Here is a 6,000-nt window from a genome sequence, read left to right as displayed (position 1 = left end):
GTGCAAAAGTCTGTGCTCAGCACACAGCAGGCAACAAAGAATTATGAACTGCCCAAATTTCCCTTCACAGAGTGCATTGGGAATGATTGACAGGGCTGCCAAGCAAAGCCTCTTGGAATGTGCAGCACATGGAAACCTTCCTGGTAATTAATGGGGGATTGTGCTTTGGGCAAGGGGCTCCTGGAGCCACTCCCACCCTGGGTCTGTCCCTAGCTCAGGGCTGATCTCTGCCAAGGAAGCTCTGTTTATTTCCAAACTCCAAACACTCCAGAGGTGGATGTAACCTTCAGGCAGCCACTTTGGCTAAAACCTCCTGGCTTGCTTCAGCCTGCTCCACCATGAGGTCCCAAGAATTCACTTCATAGCCCAACACTGCAAGATCGTTTTTATCCTTGAAAGACTCAGCTGTCTACCTTCAGGAACAGCAACATGACTGCAAGAAAATATTTATTTACAAATGGGTGTAAATTAGTGACAAGTATCAGTCAGGCAATCTGATTTCCCTCTTATAATTTCTCTGATAATCTGCATCCTGTGGAGATTAGGGTACAGATTTGGACAGCCTAGGGGTAACCACATGGCCCGTGTGTGCTTGCACTAGCATTGTTACCATGGGGAGGTAAAGTCTTTTAAAAAAAGAAAAAAACAACCCAAAAACCCACTCAGGATGGGCAGACCATGATATTGGTTGGGGGGTGGGTGAAAAGAGTGCAGGAAAGTGAGAGAAACCATTAACATTTTGCACCATTAGTCAGGAGCCTGGAGATCTGCTGTAGCAAATAAAATCCCCATATAATTTAGTCAAGGGAATTCAGCCAAAAAAATTAGAGGTTTCTTTTTTTTAATGTAATAACTTTTTACTCCATTTAATTTCTAGTTTAGCCATCTGAATAGATAATAGAAAAGTACTGTGAGCTAGGGAGTAATCTGAACTGAGGGAGAGAAAAAAAATGCTGAGAAACTTTCAGGCATGTTCACAAACAAGAGTCATCCAAGATACCAGAGAAACCAGGAGGCAAGTAAATCAGGAGAAAACCAGATCTTCCTACCCCATCCCAAGAAACACAAGGAACCTGCTGTGCATTTCCATCTGGCAGGAATGCACATCACAGGACCTGTGTACACAAGATCCCATCAGCAGCCCCTGGGCTTGCAGGTTCAGTAACTCCCAGTCTCCAGCTATTGCTGCTGGAGAGATCAAGTCACAAACTCAGCAATGGGTTTTATTTTTATTTATTTATTCTGTTTAAAAGCTAGAATACAATTTGTGGGTATACTCCCATCATTTTTGCTAATAAATATCTTGGAATGGATAATGATATCCTCATGATACTTTCTTATCCTCCTCAAAACATTGAATACTTAAGAGTAATCAAGAAGCCACAGCAACTGCTCCTGGCAGGAAGCTGCCAAGCTGTTATCCAGAAGCCTGACCAGCATTATTTGGAACAGATGCTCTTTCAGCTTTGTAATTTTCAGCCAAAAACAATAGCAGTAAGTGAAAGTAAAGCTGTGGGTCAAAGGAAGGCTAAACTGCATGAGAATCATGTGAAAATATTTTTGATTTCACACATCCTCTCATTTACAGCACATGCTTCTGAAATGGTCTGTGAATGTTACCGTGCAGCTGCAGGTTTGACCTTCATGTCCATGGCCTGGATGTGCCAAGAGCTGAGGAAGGAAGCACAGGCTCACTGTCCTGCTGGAGCACAGCCCGTGCCTCCCCAGGCTGGGGATGGGCCACACCTGAGGCTGATGCCACCTGCAGCCCCTGCCAGCCCTTGGGGAGGGCACCGTGGGCCAAGCAGGGGTGCTGGTGCAGCCAGCAGCCTCTCCCTGGGGAGAATCTCCAGCCCTGCCTGTGAGGATGCAGGCACACCGGAGGGAGCTGCTGCCCCACACAACCTCTCAGCACCAGGAGCTCACCTGGCTCCAGGGAGGCAGCTCCCATCCTCGGGAGCTCCCAGGGACAGGGCACACAGCGCAGGGGCTGCAAAGCAGGATGGAGCTTTCAGTTGTTATGGCCAGGCAGGCAAAGCCTGCTCTCCCCAGCTGGATGAAGGCTCCGCTGGGCTCGTGCCCCTCCCTTCCTTTGCTAGGCAAGCTCAGTTTAACAGAGCTCAAGGAACAAGCAGGTCTCAGGAAATAAATGCTTTCAGTCTCTCTTTTTTATTGCCTGTAAAATAGCAGGAGGCTTTCAAAGCAACAGCAAATCCTGTTAAAAAAAGTAGAGAAAATTAAAGAAATGTTTCTTGTCTCAGATCCAGCCCTTTTCACCTTAACTTTCCATCATGGTACATAAAATTTTGTATATTTTGGCAGAGCAGAGAAATAACTTTTCCCCTTTCTCTTCCTTGCACAGCCCAGGAGCTCTGAGTGAGCTTTAAACCAGTTTTGCACAAACAGAGAACGGCCAAATAATAGAGCAAGAAAACAGCATTAAACTTTGTAGACAATCAACTTTATTCTGTGCACAGCAGCTAGTTTCTCCTGCTCTCAGCAGAAATAAAAAATTTACAAGTGTTCTGGGAAAGCATTAAAAACCAAACACATCCAGACAAAGTCTAGTGCAAACTACTTGGAAATAGATCTGTGCATCACCTTCTGAAAGGCTCATTCCAGCTGTGCTGGTGTAGCCAAGCTGATGGCAGCCAAAACAAATACACCCTGTGAGTTCAGGACAGGATTGGAGGGTTGAGATTTGGGTACCAGTCATCCTTGTCTCCCAGAGAGGCAGTCACAGTCCTCTGCTTGTGAGAATCTCCTCATGGGAGAGGTTTTCCACATCATTCCTTGCACACTGGCACAGAGTAAGGATGCCTATATATCTGGGAGAAAGTGGAACCTCCCAGCACCAGGAGGAAAAACCCAGCTACTGCAGAGAAGTGATCAAAGATAAGAGGGCAGGATGCATTCCCAGGCCCACACCCCAGTCCTTTCCACAGGGACCATATTAGGTTTGCTGTACGCTCTTATTGCACTGAATGTCATCTTCCAAGCATAGCAAATAACATTTTCATAAAGCACTGCTTTTAATCAAGCACAACCCTCACATCCCCAAAGGAGCTATCTGGAGTCTATCCCTTTTCTCTACTGTTCTTTTTTGCCCCCTTTTAACTCCCTCCCTTAGAGGCTTGTGCCTCCAGCAAGGAGGGCTCCATGTGGTTCCCTTCGGAGCTCATTAACTCGGGTCCATCCATCAGGGCAGGATTGCGAGCGGGAGCCGCACGGGGCCGGGGCCCCGCGGGGCTGTGGCACAGCCAGGCACGGGGCTGTCACACAGAGTGCTTTAATAACCCTGCTGAGACGGGGAAATGCAGCCTGGTGCCTGATTACACAGCCCCACGCAGGCTGGGACACTTGAGCAGGATGCCAGGCTTGATGGAGCAGTGGGATCCAGAAAGCCTCGTGCTTAGGCAGTGTATTAAAAACACTAAATTCAGTGTCATCCAAACAGAGTGGGTTATTTGCATACCCAGACACTGTTGCAGCTGGGGTCGGGTTTGAAACCACCTAAAATGCATTTCAGAACATCAACCTAAAACAATACTCTCATTACAGCAGTAATGGAGAGCAGCCCCTTCCCAAACCCCAGTCCATGACCTCCTGTGTGCTCACGAGTTGACTGGCAAGCAGCTTGTGTGGCTGAGGGTGAGACGAGCTCCCCAGAGTCAGACAGTGATTTCCTGCAGGGCAGATGCTTCCTATTCAACACAAAGAAAAAGCCTTCCACATATGTTTGTTTCTTTATCAAGAACTAATGCTTGGAGTGAGGGATTGAATCCCTTTTCATGGGCAGTTTGTAGCCCGTGAGTGCTCCTGAGCAGAAAGGCAGAGCTGCCTGTCCAGAGGAGACACTGATGGCTGATGAGCACAGCCAGGCAGCACTGAGATAAGCACACTCTTAGCTAAACACAGAGAGCTGCTGGTCAGATTTACCTGCCCTCCTGGCTGGCTCTGGGCAGAGCCCATCATCTCTGAATCTCCAAGCACAAAGATGGATCAGGAATGAAGCAGACTGAAGGCTTGTGCTCTTAGGTGCAAATGGTTCATTATGGCCTTTTTCAGACTGTGCTGATGAGAGGAATCATTCTTCATTGATGAGAAATCCTGCATTTTCTTCTCTGGGAGAACACAGCTTTGTTCCCTTCCCCCATTTAATAATGCACAATTTATCAGGCTAAATTGGTGAGCCTGGTAGCAAGTGATTCAAATCAACTTCAGTGGCTATGAGCAATCACATGTACTTGAAGAAACCCACTTATGCCACTTTCAGTAAAACCTGAGGAAAGCTGGCTATGAATGCACTACCATATCCTATTAATGCTCAAGAAAACCCATTTAAATGAACCTCTAATGGCTGATTGAGACTTCTATAATGAAACTCTATAAAAAGTCAGCTCCTTCCTTCGGGCTGGGCATTCCAAGTGCCTCCATGGCTCTCTTGTTAGCTGTGAGTAGGAAAAACAAATGGATGGAAGCACAACTGTGCTGTGGGCACAGAAAGGAGGGAAGGCTCCCTGCTTTTCCAGGGTTGACACTCTGAGCCTCACTAAGAAGGGCACCAGGTACTAAGTCTCACCTGCACCTCCTGATACTGTAACAATCAATTTACCAGACTGTGATCACTGTGCTCTGAAGAGCTGCTCAGACCTTCCCCCTACACTAAGCACAAACTGTCTTCAGTCTATAAACCCTGATATTTCTCTGCTGGAAGAAAATGTTCTGTGTCTCCCCATATCTTATGTTAGCCCAGTGTTTTAAACCTGCCCAAAATTGGAGAGGTTGTATAGGCTGAAGGTGTGGAAAGAGAGGGGAAGACAGTCCCTGCCAAGCCTCGTGTCCTGCTCCTTCCTGTCTTAGGGAGCATCCAGCAGGGATGGTCAGCAGGGAGCTGCTGTGCCCCATAGGCTGTTTAGCATGCAGCTGGCTCCCACACTCAGCAAAACAGGAAATAAATGGCCACAAACCTTTCAAAAGCATTTACATGCCATCCACCCACCTCCCTTTCAGGGCAAGAGGGCCCTGATGGGGAAACACCCCCTTGTTCTAAGAAGAGGAGCTACTGTTCCCTCTCCATCCCTACAGACCCAGCAGGCTTCTGATGCCCCCCAGGTGCCCCTGTTCTGGGCAGACTGGCCCTTGCCAGCACCTGGGGGGGTTTGGTTTGCCAGGCACCGTGCTGTGGGCAGCTGGCAGCAGGATCTGGAAAGCCTGGGCATGAGCCTCCTCCAGAGCCTGGCCTGCCCGAGCCCTCCCTGGGCAACAGCCACCAGCCCCGGTGCTCCTGAGGACTTGCACCACCCTGCTGGAGTGTGGGTGGTCACCAGAACGGGGATGGGGCATGCTGGGGCCCTCGAGCTGGAAAGGCCATGGGTGCCTCTGGAAAATGGGGACTGTCCTTCCATTGCTGCTTTTGTAGTAGCAACTGCTGTGCTGAGATAAAAGCTTTTGTTTGCCTTTTCTTTCCTACATTCCTAATCTCCCTCTGTGCTGGTCTCCCCTATAGTCCATCAAGCACTTTTAATCTCTAATTGCATATGACTGATGAGCCTGAACTCCATACACAGCGTTGCCAAGAACCACTTTTTCGGAGCCTGCTTTAGCTCTTTAGGCCAGTCATAACACACTGCAGGACCATTAAGAGTTTATAGTTTGTATACATAACACCCTGGGAGTACCAAAGGGTGGTTTATCCAAACAGAAAAGAATTGAGATGAATGAATGCAGAAATGACTTTTGGCCAGGAAATACTTTAATTTTAATTAGGGGGGAAGGGGGTGAGAGAGGAATGGAGAGGCTTTCTTCTCTCACAAAAGACAAGACTAATGAGTTTACAGCTGCAGGCGCTGACCTTGGAGCATCCCGTATAATGCCAGTGTTGAAATGTTTGGATGTGATGTTAGACCTGATAACCTTGCTTCTAAAAGGAAGAAATAAAGGGAAATGGCTGAATGGGGAGGGATTCATTTCATGGGGATGTACGGACATATTTATTTA

Source organism: Agelaius tricolor, unplaced genomic scaffold (genome assembly GCF_023055355.1).
Source record: "Agelaius tricolor isolate 1412-34295 unplaced genomic scaffold, bAgeTri1.0.p SCAF_20, whole genome shotgun sequence".
Classification (NCBI taxonomy): Eukaryota; Metazoa; Chordata; class Aves; order Passeriformes; family Icteridae; genus Agelaius; species Agelaius tricolor.
The sequence above is the reverse complement of the archived record's forward strand: the minus strand, read 5'-3'. Positions refer to the sequence as shown.